The sequence below is a fragment of the Sminthopsis crassicaudata genome, chromosome 1 (genome assembly GCF_048593235.1).
Source record: "Sminthopsis crassicaudata isolate SCR6 chromosome 1, ASM4859323v1, whole genome shotgun sequence".
Taxonomy (NCBI): Eukaryota; Metazoa; Chordata; class Mammalia; order Dasyuromorphia; family Dasyuridae; genus Sminthopsis; species Sminthopsis crassicaudata.
Genome location: NC_133617.1, coordinates 263,144,710 through 263,164,174, shown reverse-complemented (window position 1 = coordinate 263,164,174; position 19,465 = coordinate 263,144,710). Strand labels below are relative to the sequence as shown.

The 19,465-nt window shown below is 37.7% G+C and overlaps 1 long non-coding RNA gene across 1 annotated transcript in view; it reads right to left on the bottom strand.

Moving 5' to 3' along the window:
• Window positions 1-18,101, bottom strand: part of LOC141549308 (uncharacterized) — a 45,162-nt gene extending 27,061 nt beyond the window's left edge. Inside the window, exon 1 of the long non-coding RNA XR_012484318.1 lies at window positions 17,908-18,101. This is a non-coding gene — a long non-coding RNA (uncharacterized LOC141549308). The remainder of the gene's footprint in view (window positions 1-17,907) is intronic.
• Window positions 18,102-19,465: the final 1,364 nt, after the last annotated feature.

Here is a 19,465-nt window from a genome sequence, read left to right as displayed (position 1 = left end):
GTTGTTATCCTTTGTTTCTAATTCCTTCATGATGGGACAACATTTTTCCCCTTAATAGTATTTTATTTTCCAAATATACATAGAGATAGTTTCCAACATTCATGTTTATAAGACTTTGTGTCACGTTGTGCAAGAAAAATCAGACCAAAAGGGGAAAAAAAACACATGAGAAAGAAAACAAGAAGTAAACAAAACAAAAAAGATGAAAATATAATGCTTCAATCCACATTCAGTCTTCATAGTTCTCTCTTTGGCACACTCTATCCCAAGTCTATTGGAACTGCCTTGAATCACTGCATTGTTGCAAAGAGCCTAGTCCAACATAGTTGCTTATAGATTTCTCTGATAACATCGACATTGCTTCTAAAACTGTTCATTGTTAATAAATTGCAACCTATTTGTGCTTATCATTTTTTTCTCTAGTAGAGATTAAGTGATAGAATGGATGAAGGAAGGGGCCCTGAAAAAAGATTTGAGTTCAGTTCCAGTATCAAACATTTATTAGCTGCATGATTCTAGGTAAATCACTTTTCTACTGCCTGCCTTGGTTTCCCCAGCTATAAAATGGGAATAATAATGTCACCAACCTCTCTATATTTCAGTATTTTTCAAGGATCAAATGAAATATTAATACAATGCTTAGCACAGAACCTGGAATATAGTAAAAGCTTAATAAATGCCTGTTTCCTTCCTTCCTTTTTTCCCTCTATAACTCTTTGGCAAGCCTGTAACTCAAAAACTCTTCAGAGTGCTATATTTCAGACTTCATAGTAATATAGCAACACCAAAAATATATATTGTTTTCATCTTGAACTTTTAGGTTATGAATATTTAATTTGGGTCCAGAAATAAGTATAAAAATAGATTATTTTAGATAACATTGGAAAATTGTGTAGTCCTTTTTCAAAAAGATTTTTGATTGTCATAGCATATGAACTTGAGGCAAGAAAATTCCCTCTTTCAGTGCAAGCTGCCACCACTCTACTTCTTAAAGTCTTGGAGATTTGGGGAGCACTAAAAGGTTAAATGGCTTGCTCAGAGTCATAGAGTTAGAATGTGCTAAAGGAAGTCTGGTTTCTAGTCTTCTTGACCATCATTGTGGCTTTCTGATTCACTGTATATGCAAAATTTCATTTACCTCTGACTACTTACTGAGGCAAAACACTACCTTATAGTATCACTATTTTTGCACTTAGAATTTTGAGATAAAGAATAGAGATACATTGTATATGTTTACAACACTTTGAAGCTAACTTCTCTATAGATTTCTATTTAAAGCTGTATCCCAAATCTTCTAATTACTCACGTTTATGGCCTTGGAATCATCTCTGATTTCTCCCTCTCCTTTAATCCCTAAACCCAAACTGTTGTGTAGTATGTTGATAATATCTCTTGAATCCATCTTCTCTCTATTCACATCTCTTCTACTCTATTTCATGTTTTCATCTTCTCTTATCTAGCCTCTTCCACTCCTAATCCTTCTTCCATGCATAGCTGCCAAATTAATATGCCTAAATCACAGATCTGATTAGCTACTTCCCCTATTCAAAAATCTTCAACAGGTATATATTGCCTTCTAGATTAAAATGAAAAATTCCCCAGACCCTCATTTAAAGTCTTTCACTCTCCAGGTCCCACCTTCTTTTTTTTTTTTCTTAGCCTTATTACATCTATTTTGATCAAAAGATAATTACTGATTGGAAGGATTAAGGAAGACTATATAGAGAAAATAGCATTTTTGAGCTGGGTTTCACAAGAGGGGTAGCAATTCAATGAGAAGGGGGAAGAAGACATCTCAGGCATGCAAAACAGCATAAAGAAAGGAATAGAGGTAGAAAGATAGTCATTTTAAGGGGGCATAGAAAACACTACAAATTGCTTGAAATAAAAAAGTAATACCATATTGTGGAGGGCCTTGAATGACAAAATGTAGCTTTGATCTTTATCTGTGCATCAGAATGTGACCGCCTCTATTAAGAATTGAACTCCTTGAGGGAAAAGACTATTTTTGTTTCTCTGAGTCTTCAGCTCTTCACATGATGCACATTGTGAATTTCTACTAAATTTTTCTTAGCCTAATGAAGAAGATTGATTAAGTGCTGATGTGAAGGATGAGTTAGAAGAAAAGAAATAGAGCCTGGGAGGCTTATAGATTACTTCAATGGTCTAGGTTGGAGTTGAAGGGTGAGAGAGAAGTGGTAGGGAGAACCCACATTAGGATGGTAAGGGATAACTAGAAAGAAGGGAACAGATATTAGAAACATGATGAATGTTAAATTTACCAGATGTGGCAACAAACTGGTTATGAGGAATAAAGGAGAGTAAAATGTCAAAGTTAACACCCAGATTTCTAACTTGGAGACCCAAAGAATTTGTTGCTACTGGATAAGTACTAAAAATAAAGAGAAGCAGGTTTAGGGAGAGAATGATAGGTTTGAGAGAAATCAGTCTCAAGTGTAGTTTATAATATGCTGTTCCCCAAGGCATGTTTCCTTAAAAATAACATTGCCCATTCCATAATTCCGACAGTGTCCTATCAACCATCTCTAAGTATTCTGGGCTTTCTCTCAGTGGCACAGCTAGACCATGCAAATGTCAAGAAATGGCATTGAGGTCTCAGCAGAGCACTCAGCAACATGTCTCTTTCACTCACTAAAAACTCTACAGGGTTCCAAAAGTGGCATTGCTTGAGCTCAGCATGCTTAACTAATGCAATATGGAGAATAAAATTATGAAGCCCATAATGCAGTGTGGATGAGATGTCAAAGGGGGGCATTTCTTAAAGACATTACACAACTACAAAACAAAATTCAGGAGCCCATTTGAATTCTCAAGTGTATCTCAGCACTTAAGAAGAATGAGAATATTCAGATGCAGTGCAGTCTTTTTCTTGCTTAAATCCATGAAAAATAATATATTTGATAGGATCAAGAGATTGCAAAGCAAAACTAGAAAAGAAAAGCAAAATTATCAAATAGTTCCACTTAAGCAAAGTAATTTTAGAAGTTTTACTTCAGAAGGGGGAACGTTGACCAAAATCACTTGTTGCATTATTAAATAATTTTCAGTCATGTCTGGCTCTTCATGACCACATTTGGAGTTTTCTTGGCAAGTGCTTTGTCATTTCTTTTTTTCAGATGAGAAAACTGAATCAGACAAAGTTAAGTGATTTGCTCAAAGTCACACAGCTAAATAGTATCTGAGGTTAGATTTGAATGAAGTTTTCCTGATTTTAGGTCTGGTGCTCTATACACTACACCATCATCTACCTATAAAATAATTAGGTAACCTTTTAATCCAAAGCACCTGTAATCAGAATTTCAGTTTTGAATGCTCAGGTGCAAAGGAATTCTGCCTCTAGCAATATATAGGTATGGAGATACAGCAATGGTAATATTCCCAAAACTCTAGTAAAATCATATTCTAAGCCTTTGTCTTAGATCAGAGGTACCCCTGGGATTTTAAAGGCCATGCAGCTGAGCACAAACTCTTGTAGTTCCCGACAGGCTAGACAGGATTTGAACAGTGATGAAATAATTGTTTATCATCTGAGAACCAGCTTTTGTATCTTTGTTTTTAGAGGCTGCCCAAAAGGTAGTAAATTGTTCAACACAGAAATTCACTAAAGCATCTAAAACATGGAGGTGGTTTACCTTCACATTGAATACTTTCTATGTTTAGACTACTCTCTTCTTAAAATCCTTTCTTTCCTCTTTAAAGTCCATTCAAGATCTACTTTTTCCACAATTCCTTTCCTTAATCTTCCTCCCTCCCTCCTCTCAGCTTCTCTGCTCTCTTTCTTCATTCCAAAAACAATCACTTTACATCTATCTCATCTATTTTTGTATATGCCTATACTTATTTGAACCCAAAAGCTTTAAACTACACTAAGACTTTTGGGATACCCTGTATGAAGGCAGTTAGGTGGCACGGTGGATTGAGTATTGAATTTGGAATCAGAAAGATATAAGTTTGACACTTCCTCCAGATACTTATTAGCTCTTTAATTCCCACAAGTCATTCAACTTCTTCTTCAGTTTGTCCAACTATAAAATGATGACATAGTACCTATCTCACAAGATCATGAGGATCCAATGATATATAACAAATGTAAAGCTCTTTGCAAAATATAAAGCATTATATAAAGTCTAGTGGTTGTTATGCCTCCACCAATAGAACGAAAGATCTTTGGAGGTAGGAAAAATAACTCTGTCAAGATATTTGTCAATGAAAGGAAGAAGAAAAGTAAATTGATAGCTTAGGGATATAGTATAGTTGAAGTTGAAAACTCCAAAAGAGTAGGGAGAAGGCTTTATTTAAACTATGTCTCTTCTACCACGTTTATTTTTGTGTTCTGATTACTCGATATATAACAAATATTTCCTAGTGAATTAATTAAAGAGAATGGCTAGAATAGAGGTTATTTGAGCAATTAATAGGCAAAGAGGAAGGAAACAAGAAAAAGAAATAGAAACTTTAAAAGAGAGTGGATAACTTCTGGACCAAGGTCCCATGGAAAATGGAAGAATCCAAGATTATAGCATTATAAAAGGAGAAAAGAAGTATTGCCATCAAAAAATTCTTGAAATCTGTTCTTGGTTCTTACATGTAGAGCTATGTGACTGTGGGTAACTCACCTCATATTTCTGAATCTTGGTTTCCTTCTTGTGATGATAATAAATGAAAAATCTATTTTGAAAAGTTTTAAGTACTTTGACAACTTTAACAAAACAATGTAATTTGTCACCTTCCAAGACACAAGGGAAGAGTTTAAGCAAGGTAAGAGAATTTTCATCTGAAACAGGAGGGAAGTTTACAGAGAAATTATGAGACAGAAAAGAAAAAAACAAGAACATACTTACCAAAAGCATTTAGGCTGATTTGGAAGCTTGAGGAGAATAAACATTTACATTTAATATAGCTAAGGCTGATGTAATATAGCTTCTAGGGGAGGCAGCAATGATTTTGAGGTCCCCTGACTTTAAGGGGCTTCTGTTCTAAAAAGAGATTAGTGATTCCAAATTTTCTGGCTTTGGAGTCTGTCTCAGGGAATTCCCACACCCAATCTAAGAATCACAATCTGTCTAATTATAAATTTCGGTTTCTTGCTGACTGTATCTAACTGTATTTGTTGGACAGTAAGAATCAAATTCCTGAGACCACTCCTTGTTCTACCTCTGGGCCATAAAATTAGCATATCTATAACATGAAGAACTAGATAAATGTGTCTCCTTGCATCTGTTTTTCTGCTAAATTCTCTTGGAATTTAGTCTGTTTGTAATGGCATTACAATTTTAATAAACTTTGCCCCTTGACCAAGAAATGGGTTCAAGCTTGCAAATTCTTTTGAGATAGCTGACAACAACGGTCTGTGACCCCAGACTTTTGGGTATAGGATGAATTGGTCTCCCCTGGCTTGATTTCCTCTTTGTAAGTCCCCCATTTTTTTTCTCCTACAATGCTATAGCTGGGCACCACAAGCCACTGGGAGAAGGCTTGTCTGGGTCATCATAAGCTCCACACTGAGCAAGTTTTCCTTGACTGAGTATGCCCAGACTGGGAAATTCTTGCAATTTTTGGCAAAGTTAAAATTTGCCACCCTCTCATGGGATGCCATAGAAGACAGAAGTTCTATAGAATGGCTCTTGGTAAAATTTTATGGCTTTTGGCAAAGACGGGACAGTCCTCTTTCATGTCATTTTGTCTGTGTCTCTGTGTAGTATTTCTGTGTCATGTTTGTTCTGTGAGCTAGATTTTGTAACATGGAAAGATTTAAAACACAACCAGCAAGATGGAAAGAAAAAAATAGACATATTCTATAGTTAGGATGCTGGGAAAATATCTTAAAAAGCCTAACTTTTTTCTGTGGACTTCAGCTCTGGCCAAGCTGAGGGCTACATCAAAAAATTAGCTAATTAAAATTAAAATAACATCTTAGGAGATTCTCAGAATTTTGAAAGCAATGATTAATAAGTTTGGCAGTTAGTCATTTTAAGATTACAAGAAAAATTCCTGAAATATTGGGGATAATTATAAGAATTACCCCATTCTAGAAGAAAAGAAAAAGGAAAAACAAACCAGATAAATAGGAACTTTTTACTAACCCTTCCTTGACTCCTAGTATCTGGAGTCCCCTTCTGCTCTTTTGAGAAAGCACCCTAGAAGGTATTAAGGGACCTTCTCTACTCCACTCTCTAGAGTGGTCCTGAGTGTATCTGAGTTTTGGGAATTGCTAACAAGATCAATATAGCCCAAGTCCCTCTGTTTGCTAATCCCTGTCATCTTAGATCAGATTAAAACTCAAATTCTGTCTCACCAGTAGAAATAGGAGAAGCAGACCCCATGGCTTGCCCAAACATCTTCCCAACCCAGCTTGGGAAAATGAGAATGGTCAACATTCCCTGAGCCCTGGCACCTGAAACTACCATCAAAGGGATATTCTGGCACCAGTCATCCCAGCTTTTAGCAGGTTCCATCCAGGAATGGCCTGGGAGGAATTCAGGTACCTCTGGTACCACCCAACATGGCAGAATGAGGTGAGAAAGCCAGTCAGCCTCTGCAGTTGTTAGACCCCCTTTCCCTGTTTCAATTATGGATATGTATTAGCTATGTAATTTATGGCAAATTATTTTATCTCTGCCCAGTTTTCTGATTTTTAAAAAGAAACAATAGTTGTTGTTGTAAAAGTCACATGATTCCAAAAGTGCTTAGTATGAAACATACAATATTAATGTTAACTGCATTGTTAAAATTGTTTCATATTTGATAACTTTATGGGTTTTTTTAGATGTGATTTCTATGTGTGCGTAAAGTAATTTGGAAATTTGTCTAAGATATAATAGTGAAAACAATTTCAAAGAAGCTCTAATTAAAGTCCACTGAAGAGATATATAAATTGTAATCTATTTGCACTGATAGTATTAACAGAAGAATTTGGGATACTTTAAAAACTAGTTATCTATGGAAAATGAATGTATGTCCATCAATTAGAGAATGATTGGGTAAATTATGGTATATGAAGGAATATTATTGCTCTGTAAGAAATGACCAGCAGGAAGAATACAGAGAGGCTTGGACAGACTTACATGAACTGATGCTGAGTGAAATGAGCAGAACCAGGAGATCACCATACACTTCAACAATGATATTATATGAAGATATATTCTAATTGAAGTGGATATCTTCAACATAGAGAAGATTCAATTCAGTTCCAGTTGATCAACGATGAACAGAAACAGCTACACTCAGAGAAGGAACACTGGGAAATGAGTGTAAAATGTTTGCATTATTGTCTTTCTACCCAGGTTACTTATACCTTCAGAATCCAATTCTTACCATGCAACAAGAAATTTGGTTTTACACACATATATTGTATCTAGGCTATACTGTAACACATTTATTATATATGGGATTGACTGTCATCTACCGACGGGAATAGAGGGAGGGAGGGGAAAATTTGGAAAAGTGAATACAAGGGATAATGTTGTAAAAAAAAAATTACCCATGCATATGTACTGTCAAAAATTATAATTATAAAATTAATAAAAAAAATTTTAATGTCAAAAAAAAAAACCAACAACTAGTATTTAGAGTCAAACTCCTGAGGCCCCTGCCAGTAAAAACTGGCACTTTAATCCTTTTCCTGGCTCACAAAAGAGAAATGATTTGGATAAATTGAAAAATAACCAAATTGCAATTCAGTTTTGTCTAGGACATTTAATGAGGTTTTAGGGAATCTCATTAACTAAAGTTAAGTCAATTTTAAAATCAGTTTTAAGAATTGTCTTTTTTTTTTCTTTTTAAAAGAAAAAGGAAACTTATTTAAGAGAATAGAAACTACAGTTAAGACTATTTGGCTATTAGGAAAATTCTAAAATTGTTAACTAAATTATTTGGAATTATTGTCATCATGCTAAACATAACATTGGTAATTACTGTGTGTAAATCAAGAGGGATTAGTTTACCTTCAAGTATGAAGTGTGCAATACCTTTTCCCCCTTCACTGAGTGGGGAGAGGGATCAAACAGCATAGCCTAGGAAAATATTAAGACTAGTTTGGGTGGGAAACAGCTGCTTCCCTGGCGTCTCTGTCAACTCCCCTTAATTTGTAAACTTGCCAGTTTTCTTGAAACCATCAGGGTAAGCAAGGTCATCAGCCCTGAGAAATGAGTCACTTTAGGATTTATAGTTTCTAAACAAGGAATGTGTTTACTAAGAATCTATAAGCTTGTTTAATGATTGGTCCTTTGCACCAGGATAAGTTTAAATATACAAAACATGTTCAACAAAATCTCCTATAGATTTAAGTTCTGGTAAACTTTTAAAATAATTTATCTAGCCCTAAGCTGCAATTGGTAGAATTTGCTATTAGAAATAAAATCTCTTGGGATTGTAATTGATATTCTTTTGAGTTCTAAGTTTGATTGCCCGATCATTAAATCAGTAACCCATTTTAAATGTCCTAAATTACTCAAATAATACCTGCCTGAAATGTGTAGGTGAACATCTTATCTGGGCAAGAGTTGGGAGAACAATTTTAGCCTCTGCTTAAGGTGGAATCCTTCTGACTCAGTTTCCCAGTTCTGTTTCTTTGTTTCCCACCTGATTATTTCTGAGTCTAGCTATGAGGTGAAATTATTACTGCATGATGGGTTAGCAAACAGATCTAAGGATGCCTTATCCTGTCATGTGTGTGCTCTCCCTGAGGCCTGAAGGATCTGTTTTGATGCTATTATAATCATGTCCCTTCTTTTTTTTCTCTTCTAGGACATTTCTATAATCAGAGCAAATGTTCAGTAGAAGCCACAAGCCTGATACAAGTATCCCCGGGGACAAAATGGTTCTCTACTCTAAATCTTAAAGATGTTTTCCTTTGCATACCATTGCATAAAGATTCACAATTTCTTTTTGCCCTTGATGGAGCAAATCCATCACTTCTACCAGTTAACATGGACACTCATGTTCATAACATGAAAGTATCTAAAGGCTTCTATGACAAGCGCCCCTCTCATTTGAACAAACCCCTAATATCCAGCCCCCCTCCAAAACCCAGGACTATCAAGTTTCTTTGTCTAAAGGCTTATCAATTTGTTAAGGCCCTGAAAGCTCAAATCTTTTGCCTCAGCCTTAGTCCTACCTAAAACCTGTACATGGTGGAAAATGGGGTCAGGTCCTAGGGGTCTCAGCTTCTTGCCTTAGAGTTAACTGCCACAGTTCTTCTAATTGAGAAAGCCTGTAAGCTCATCACCCAGTTCAGAGCATTTTGGAAGCCAAAGGGCATCAGTGGCTTGTTGGGGAGAGCCTTACCAGCTATCAGGCTTTTCTAATAGACACCACTGACCTGACTGTCCAGGTGTGTCGCACCCTTAACTTCTGCAGCCTGAGTAAGATTACAACCCAGATGATGAATGGTTTACAGATAGGTTCAGTTTTCTTGAAAATGGGGAAAGGAAGGCAGGATATCCTATGGTAACTCTCAAAAGCACCTTGGAGGCTAAACCACTCCTCCCTGGAACTTCTGCACAGAAAGCTAAACCCATTGCCTTTACTAGGACTTTGGAACTGAGGAAAAGAATGAGAGTGAACATCTATAAAGACTCCAAATATGCTTTTCATATTTTGCAAACTCATGGAGCTATAAGGAAAGAAAAGAGACTTGTGACAAACAAACAAAACAACCCTCCTATTAAATATGCAGGCTAGCAGATTCAGCTGCCCCTGCTGCTTCCCATTGGCCCCTGACCATGGCACTTTAATTCCCCAGCTCCCTGACTCTTACACCCCTTCAGTTCCAAAAGATGAGATCTCCATCCCATTGTCCCAAAAGAATTTGGGATGTTACTGCTTGAGAGGGGAAAATGATGTCATATAGCTTCTAGGGGAGACAGCAATGATTTTTGAGATCACCTGACTCATTGCAGAAGAAAGGGGACACACCCTTCTCTTTCTGGGTGGTTTTGTACACCCTCAGTCCAGCTTCTAATCCCAGAGGCAAGCAGTAAGAATTTCTTTTTGGTTTGCCCAGCTCTTTGCAGAGCCACAATGGCCCAGCCTTCACTTCTTAAATAACTCAAAGGTGGCCGAGTCACTTAATATTAGCTTTCTTTCTTTCTTGTTATTTTCTACTTTTTCCAGGTGTACCCAAGTTGTACTCCAAGGAGAGAGCTTTGCTCCAAGTATTTTCTCTCCAGTTCTCTCGGTGTCACTTGTGGGCCCCTGCCACTGGGGACATAATTCTTTGGTCTTTAGTCAGGCTAGCGAACTCCATGGCATTCAGGGTTGTTGGGTTGCCCTCAGCATCCTCAAGGGTATGCCCTCATATCCTTCCACATATGTGACCTGTTGTATTATTTGCAAAGGCCCCATGCCCAAATGTCACCATCCCCATGCTGGATGTCAACCCATTTGTACTAATTACCCCTTTCCCAGAGGAATAACTTTAACTCAGTATCCCTTGTATTTTTGTTTGTTTGTTTGTTTTTTGCCAGAAAGGAGCTCTTACCCACATAATAATTGTAGGATATCCATTCCAAAATTATTCTGGCAAACTTGCTCATAATGCTTCTAATTATAATCATCTTTGGGGACAACTAACTAGAAAGCTTCTACAAAACTTGACTTCAGGTACCATCTGTGCACCTAAGAGATATGCTTTTCTTTGTAAAATGTGTTTTCCATTCTACTTCAGTGTTTATGAGGGAGCTATTAAAAAGAAACCTCTGCCTGGAACCCTCCTCATCCAATTCTCTCTAACCTATTCTTAACACCTTTCAAACCTTAAGGTGTTTTCACCTTAGGCCATCTGAGTGCTACTTTCACTGTGTATAATCACACTGCTTAAGACACTGACCATCCTCTTCAAGGAGACAAAAGCAGGGATTTTGAGGAACACATTCTTTGGTATTTTTTCTAGGAAAAGTGGTTTGGATGAGAGACATTCATGATAGCTTCGTCTTTCTCCTCCCCTCCCGCCCTCCCTAGCCTTCCTCTGGGTGGGGATCCTGGCTATTGTCCCTACTAACCCCTATACAAACTTCCACATTTAATTAATTTTTGTTGTTGTTCATATTGGTTCCTGCATTTTTAACCTGTTTGTGAGATTTATTTCCTCCAAGTTTCAAGCTACGAATTTCCAACTATATTTGTTCACCCCGAATACCTTTGGCTAACTGATTCTGACACCCAGCATGCCTCTGAATGCTGTGTCCAACAACTTCAAGTTCCATACCTTCCCCTCCTCAGCCTGGAACCCCACTAGGTAGGGACATCTCTACACCCCTTACTAGCATGAAGCAGTTCCAAAAGATGAGATCTCCATCCCATTGTCCCAAAAGAATTTGGGATGTTACTGCTTGAGAGGGGAAAATGATGTCATATAGCTTCTAGGGGAGACAGCAATGATTTTTGAGATCACCTGACCTTAGGGGGCTTCTGTTCTAACAAGAAGTCAGTGATTCTGAATCTTCTGGCTTTGGAGTCTGCCTCAGGGAATTCCCACATCCAATCTAAGAATCACAATCTATCTGATTCTGAATAGAATACTCCTCAGTTCCTTGGTGACTGTTAGATAGATAATCTGTTGGTCAGTGAAAATCAAATTCCTGAGATCATTCCTTCTCCTATTTCTGGGCCATAAAATAATCATACCTATAACATGAAGAACCAGATAAATGTGTCTATTTTCTTCTGTTTCTCTGCTAAATTCTCTTGGAATTTAGTGTGCTTGAAATGGCATTACAATTACAATAAACTTTGCCCCTTGACCAGGAAATGAGTTCAAGTCTGCAAATTCTTTGGTGACACCTTGATACACCAGTCTGTGACCCCAAACTTTTGGAGTCCCTTTCCCAATCTCAACACTGTCAGTAAATTAACTGAAAATTAAATAAAAAACAAAAAAAAACAAAAATAAAGAATTTAAAAGTTGCTATTTAATAAATAACATTTATATAATCTTTTAAGGTTTGCAAAGCACTTTATATATTCACACATTCGGTTCTTACAATATTCCTAAGAGATTTGTGCCATTATGAACCCTATTATATAGATAAAGAAACTGGGACATAAAGAGATTAAATGACTTTTTTAGGTCACTCAGCTAGGAAGTGTCAAAGACTGAATATGAACTCCTCTTCCTGACTCCAAATCCTATGCTCTTTTCACTGGACTACCTAGTTGAGCTCTGTTCTGATAGAAAGTATGAATTTGATTGTCACCACAATTTTGTTATTTTCTCCAGCAATGTCAGACAACCTAAGATTAGAAGTAGATAAAGTAGATGATGGTGTCTTCTAACAATAAGGTGTGAAAAAGATAGGGGAAAAGGAGGGAACGGTTTTTTTTTTAATAATAATCCTATATAGTATTTACATAACATTTTAAAGTTTGCAATATGCTCTAGCTAGATTACATCCTTTGATCCTGGCAACAATCCTGTGAGGTAGATGTTAATAATAGCCTCATTTTACAGTTAAGAAAACTGAGATTCAAAAAGTTTAAGTGAGAATCATGTAGCTAGTAAAGACAGAAAGAGAATTCAAACATGGGTCCTCCTGACTCAAATCTCTAAGCTCTTTCCTACCGTACCATGTTACATTTTCTAAAATGCTGGTGAATCTCATCATTGAAATGACTTTCCTTGTAGGTGGAGAGACAATTGAAGCCAAACAAATAATGGACGTAGAAAAACTAGAGGGTTTTTAAAAGATCAAAAATCCTGATTAGAACAAAGAGCATGTTCCATGGTAGAACAACTAGCAGACATTACACAGAGTGCCTATATTAATTAGCATCAGGGATTCCATAGATAATACTATTCTTCTCACCAAGGCAGTACTATTGAGGTTGGGAAAGGGACCCCAAAAGCCTGGGGCCACAGACTGATGTCATAAGTTATATCAAAAGAATTTGCAGGCTTGAACCCATTTCCTGGTCAAGGGGCAAATTTTATTGTAATTGTAATGCCATTGCAAGCAGATTAACCTCCAAGAGAATTTAGCAGAGAAACAGATGCAAGGAGACATGTTTTTCTAGTTCTTCATGTTATAGATATGCCAAATTAATGGAACACAGTTAGGACAAGGAGTGGTCTCAGGAATTTGATTCTCACTGACCAACTACAGTTAGAGACAGAAGCAAGAAACAGAGGCGTGAGCTATTCAGGATCAGATAGATTGTGATTCTTAGATTGGCTGTGGGAATTGCCTGAGACAGATTCCAAAGCCAGAAGATTTAGAATCACTGACTTCTTTTTAGAACAGAAGCCCCCTAAGGTCAGAGGACCTCAAAATCATTACTATCTCCCCTAGAAGCTATATTATATCAACCTTAGCTTCAGTACCACCACCCTGTGTTCTGGGAAGCTATTGCAAAAGATCTAGATAGAAAAAAGAATATGTATTATTGGGTAGTTCTAGGAACTATGCTGCTGATGCACTTGAGTTATAATTTACAGGGTTCATTAATTCCTTCAACAAAGATATATTAAGTGTGTCCTATGTATTAGGTATTGGGCTAAGTATTGGAAGTAAAAAGAGAAAATTCCTCAAAGTCCTTGCCCGTAAGAGTTTACATTCTATTTACAACTTGTTCACAGATAATTGAAGATTATGTTGAGGTGGAGGCTCTAGCTACTAGAGGAATTAATGTTGAGGTTCAGAAGGGACACCAAAAGATTGGGGGATCACAGATCAGTGTTGCGATGTATCTCAAAAGACTTTGCAGGCTTGAACCCATATCCGAGTCAGGAGTAAAGTTTATTGTAATTATAATGCCAATTGAAGTAGGCTAATTTCCAAAAGAATTTAGCAAGGAACCAGGATCTCTGAGACAAATTTATCCAGTTCTTCATGTCATTTATATGCTAATTTTATGGCCTAGAGATAGAACTGAGGAATGGTCTCAGGAATTTGATTATCACTGACCAGCAGATCTAGGACTATCCTAAGGCCAAAAGACTACTGAATCATTGACAGACAGATTGTCAGAATAATAATACTCTAAGGTTAGAGAGTCTCAGGATCACTAATATATCTTACCTAAAATCTAAGGGAAGAAATAGTATTATATTCTTAAGCCAAAAGACTTTTAAAGTCATTGATGGGCAGATTGTTAAAACCATAGCACTCTTAGGTGTGTGGGGGGGGTTAGAGTGGAAACTTGAATAGGGGGAGAGAGACCTAGGGATCACTGATTCTGAAGCCAGAAGACTATAGAATAATTGAAAGATTGTTAGAGCAGAAGCATTTTTAAAGTCAGGGTACCTTAGAATTATTGCTGTATTTCCCATAGAAACTATACCATCATTAGGATTGGCCTCCAAGAGGAGGTGACGCTTCATCTGAGCCATAAAGGAAATAAGGGAATCTAAGAATCAGAAGTGAGAAGAAAATTCATTTTAAGTATAAGGGGTAGATTATGGAATGGGACAAAAATGAGAAATAGAATGTGATATATGTGAAACAAATAACAAGTAAACCAATTTGGCAAGAAGACAGCATTTAATAGGAAATCATTTGCACTGAGCCAAAATGAAATGGGTTTTAAATACTAAATTTTTAAAAATATTTTTTCATTTTAATTTACAATTAAAAAATTAATTTCTTAAGTGCTAATTATGACTGTGCTAAGTATTAGAGAAACAAATATAAAAATTGAAACAGTCCCTGCCTTCAATACAATAAATAACAATGGCTAAAGGGAGAGTTTTGGTTTGAGGAAGTCAGAGAAATCATTAATATATAAGCTAGTGAATACTAGTATCCCTTTTAATAAGTAATGGGACTGAAGAGGTTCTTGGTCTCTGGTAGCAAGATGGGCTTGACAGAGAGACCTGAATTACTATAAATAATCCTGAAGCCAAGCTACTACTTGAGGCAAACAGGGAAAATTGTTATAATCATCTCTTTTAATGAACCTTTTGATTTTGGTTAGGCCTTTTGTTATCCTAAGTAAGCCTTTACTGAATTAGATCCAGGTTGAATTCCTTGTTCACTTCTTTGTATTGAGAAACCCTACAGTTACCATATCCAAGCAGAAGGCCATGTTATGATGTCAGGTTATTTCTCTCCTATAAAAGAACCTACTTATACTCTACTGCCCTGGTAATTCTTATTAGGACCCTATAAGATCCTATTAGGATTCCTTTTTAGGGTTAACTGGCCAGTTATTTGGAAAGATCTAAGCCTAAAAGTTTTTTTGAGATACCTTGTGACACTAGCAAAAAACCCCATTATACTTTTGGACTCCGAACTACCTATCCCCAACATTTCATGGACCACATGGGAAGTCAGAAACCCCAATATATTGGGGGGGTTCAGTGCTTCTGCATTCTCATTCTTCATCATTGAACAGTGTAAATCCTACAGAGAAGACTAAAAAAAAAAAAAAGAGAGAGAGAAAAGGCAATAATCAGCACTTATAGCTTAGCAGTCATTGCTAATTGTACAGACAATAGTTTTGGTACCATAATGAAGTACCAGATTAGAAGAGGTTGAAAAGTAAATGAAAAGACTTCCAGCCAAGATAGCTGCCTGAATGGAAGTTATTTCAATTCAATAATCCAATAAACATTTATTAAATATCTATTGTGTGTGAGGCACTGTGCTAAGTCCAGGGGAGGTAAATAAGAAAAAGACAGCCATGACTCTCAAGGAGTTTATAATCTAATAGAAGAAGATGAAACATAAATTGAAGCTGGAAAAAGAAGAGGGGAAACACCACTGCGAATCTAGACCCAGTCATCTACCACTATATACTTCAAATGTCCAGATCTAGTCCCCCATAAAGGAAACTTTTGGAACACGTTTAGTGAGTGTTCCACCCTCCACTCACAGGGGAAAGAAGCCCAAATGGGAGGAAAAAGTATTCTAAGTTAAACAGCATGATGATGAGAAATAGGAATTGAGTTTAGTGCCAGGTCAGTCATTCTCTCTTCCCCAAATCCTGCCCTAATTCCAGGGACCTTCAACATACATTTTGAATTTAAACTCCATCAAACACCCTAAGTGATTGATTTCAATGTTGATTATCTCTGAAATTTCTTAATTTAATTGTAAGCTTTTAAAATTCCATCTGTCTCAGTGATATGGATGATATAGACATCAGATGATGGCAACAATTGTTAAGATTTGATCATGTGAAGAATTCACAATAGACATTGTCTATGGCAAAATGTAGTTTTATTTAGGGGCAGAGGTTACAGACAAAATAAGAAGTACAATAGACACTAAAAATGATAAATATGAAATAAGGTTGGGAGAGCACAGAAAGGGGTTTTAATGGAAGCTTGCCAGGATAAAGAAAATGCCCATGAGGTCAGGGCATACCCCTAGCTGGCAGAATAAATCCTGAAAAGGATTTAGCACCCCGTAAGAGTTAGTTAGCTATAAGAAGAAGTGAGGTTGAAACACGTAGTAGGGTTAGAGAAGATAACACATGGCCTGGGGGAGCAGTAAGGGAAAAGATATCAGGAGATAAGAGTGTCATGGCAGACTGACCCAAAGGAGAAAATTAGCAAAGCCATAGCCCTTAAGCTGTTTTATAGGGAAAACTTAACCTCAGGGAATGGACTGGTATTTCTGACAGGACACAAGGTGAAGCTGCCCACCATGACCTCCACAGAGGGTGAGACCGAGGAGCTAAGCTGATCTCTAACAGAGCCTTCTCCCTGCCTGCCAGGGAATAATTTTTTATCAATGCTTCAAGTTCTCTGTGCCAATCACACCCACCATTCAGGAGCTCATTACCAGTAGTTTACAACACTTAACCTTATTCTATATCCTCATAGTGACTCCCAAACCCTTTACATTCCCCTTTCCCAAGCTATCCACTTTCCCATCTTGACTCCTAGGTGGTCAAGTACAATTAACTGAAGCTGACTTCTCCCAATTCCCAGACCCATGAATTCCCTAAGCTGATCAGACAGTGACTATTTTTAAGTGTCCTAAACTTTCAACTATGGATTTCCCAAGCTTTCTCTAGGGATTTTCAATTGTTATGCAAAACAACTTACCCAGGGATACCATGGAATATTCTGACCACTTTGCACTGCAGCTTCCTCCCTCTGAGGCACACATACAAATAAGAACCCCAAGTCTAGCCCATCTTCAGGCTCTCAGCACTAGCTTCTATGTGGAACCCAAGTTGCAATTCCCTGCCCTAACTAAAGACCATAACTTTTACTATATTTTCTGCCTTCTTATTAATTCAGATTGACAGTGAGCAAGTTCAAATCTATATTATCTACTATTTTTGAGTCTCTTGTTCTCTTTATTCTATCTTATTTTCCCCTGTCTGGTTACAACTTTTTTAATTCCCCCAAACCAGTGCCTTCACTCCTATTCTCATGTTGCTACAAAAGCATGTAGAGTGGGTTCTCAGCCTAGGTTACATAATTTCAAATGAGTCCTCACAGCAACAAGCAATTTTCCAACTCCAATTCCCATGTTTCACTTCCCACTCACAGGAGTTTTTTACAGCTGTCTTCAAATCTACCACGGCTCCTCTTACCTCTACCTTCTCAACTGAAAATCTTGCCTTTTATTTCACAGAAACAAAATGAAATCAGTCATTCAGAGCTCCCTTTCCTTGCCTCCTCTCCTCTTCCTTCTCCTTTCACATCACTCAGATTTTGATGTGCCACAGTTCCTTTTTGTTGTCCTGACTCAGTTTCCCTAATTGTCCTGCTTCAGTTTCCTTAATGGTCCTGCCTCAGTTTCCCTGAATTATTCTGCCTCTGTTTTCCTGAATTGTTATACCTCAATCCCCCTGGTTGCAACACCCCTCCTGATCATTAGGACTGATATAACTAGGACTAGTTACTCTAAGGTTATAAATTGCAAATGTGTAAACTCAAGATAAGGGCTCCTAACTCCTCCTAAGTCCTCAAGAATTTATGGTCTTCATTACCTGTTGTGGGTCTGCTTCCCTGCAGCTTCACTGGAAACTGAAAGTTTCTTACTGCGCGCCTCACGCTATCACCAGCCTTCGGACGTCTCCGGCCCCGCTCCGGAGACAGGAGCGGGGAATAAGCAAACAGAGAGCCAACGTGTAGCAGAACTGGTCTTTATTGTCTGCACCCAAAATGTCTCTCCGAGCTGCCGCTGGCTATTCCTCTTATAGAGGTTGTCGGACCCTCCCCGAAACCTCCCATCGTGGGCGGGGCCAGCTCCCTTATCAATGCCTAGTCGGGTTTCTCCTTCTATGGCCAGGTGACTCATAGCTCTACACATCCACCGACACGTAGCTCTATTAATCAACCCGGAGCAACATTCTGGAGTTGACTGACATTAGGGTGGCTCCCTTCCGCACAGAGAAGATCGGTTCTAGGCCCTTTACAATCACCCACCGGGTCAGAACCAGATTGAGCTCTCAGTGCTCTGATTCTGCCCCTGCCTCAGGCTACGCTGGGATATATACTTCATAGGAAACACACATGAACTGTTGGATGCTTTGAGACATCAGCCCTGGGGGCAACATGTCCCCAGCACAATTTCTCCCTCTCACACAAAATATTAAAAACTCTCTAATCTCTATCTTGCCTCAGTTTCTCCGGCATTACAATTTCTTTCACCCATTAATTACTCCTTTACTCCTGTGTGTGAAGAGGTGGCACTTCTAGGCAAGGAAAATCCTTCTATAAATCCCATCCCATGCCTTTTTCTCTAGTAGTGTGCTTCTGTCATTCCCATTCTTACTAATCTGCAATCACTCCCTGACAACTATTTCCCTTTGTCCTACAAATAGTTCTTCTCCAGCCTAAAAAAGAAAAACTAAACAAAACCAAAACAAAGAACAAAATAAAGCCCCAACAACAACAACCTCAATTAATCTTTCCAATTCCTTTAGCTGTGATCCTAAATCTCTTTGATGGGGTGGGGATAGTGATATCTAGTTTGAAATAAACGTGACAATTCGCAATGGCCATTCTCTTTGACAAAAGGCAGATTTAGGGGAGGACATTACAAACAAAAATAAAAGGTAAAATAGGCAGCAGGAATGGCAAGTATGAAAAAGTTGGGAGAGCATATAGTTAAACTAACCAGAGTTAGCTAGAGTAAGGAGAAAGACAGCATTAGAGGGAAGGCCCTATGAGGAGGGAGAAAGTAACCTCATACTGGGCTTAGTTTTGAAAAAAAATTTAGCAAAAGATCTTTATCATAATCAGATCTTTTATAGGGGAAAGATAACCTTGGGGGTTTTTCCTCAGCACAATCAGAGAAATAAAATCAGGAATGTCAAAGAGAGAGGAAGTGCCAGAGAACTCAAAGAATAAAAGGAGACAGATGGAATGCATCTGGCAGAACAGGTCCCAGACCTGCCTAAAGACATGCTAATCAATATCTCAAAAGGTTGTTTGAAGATATCCAGAGGTTGGGGGATGGATAATGGGAGTTCCTTATGAATCAGGATGTCTGGGAATTATCTGATAATAAAATTATTTGATAATACCTTCTTCCTGACTGGA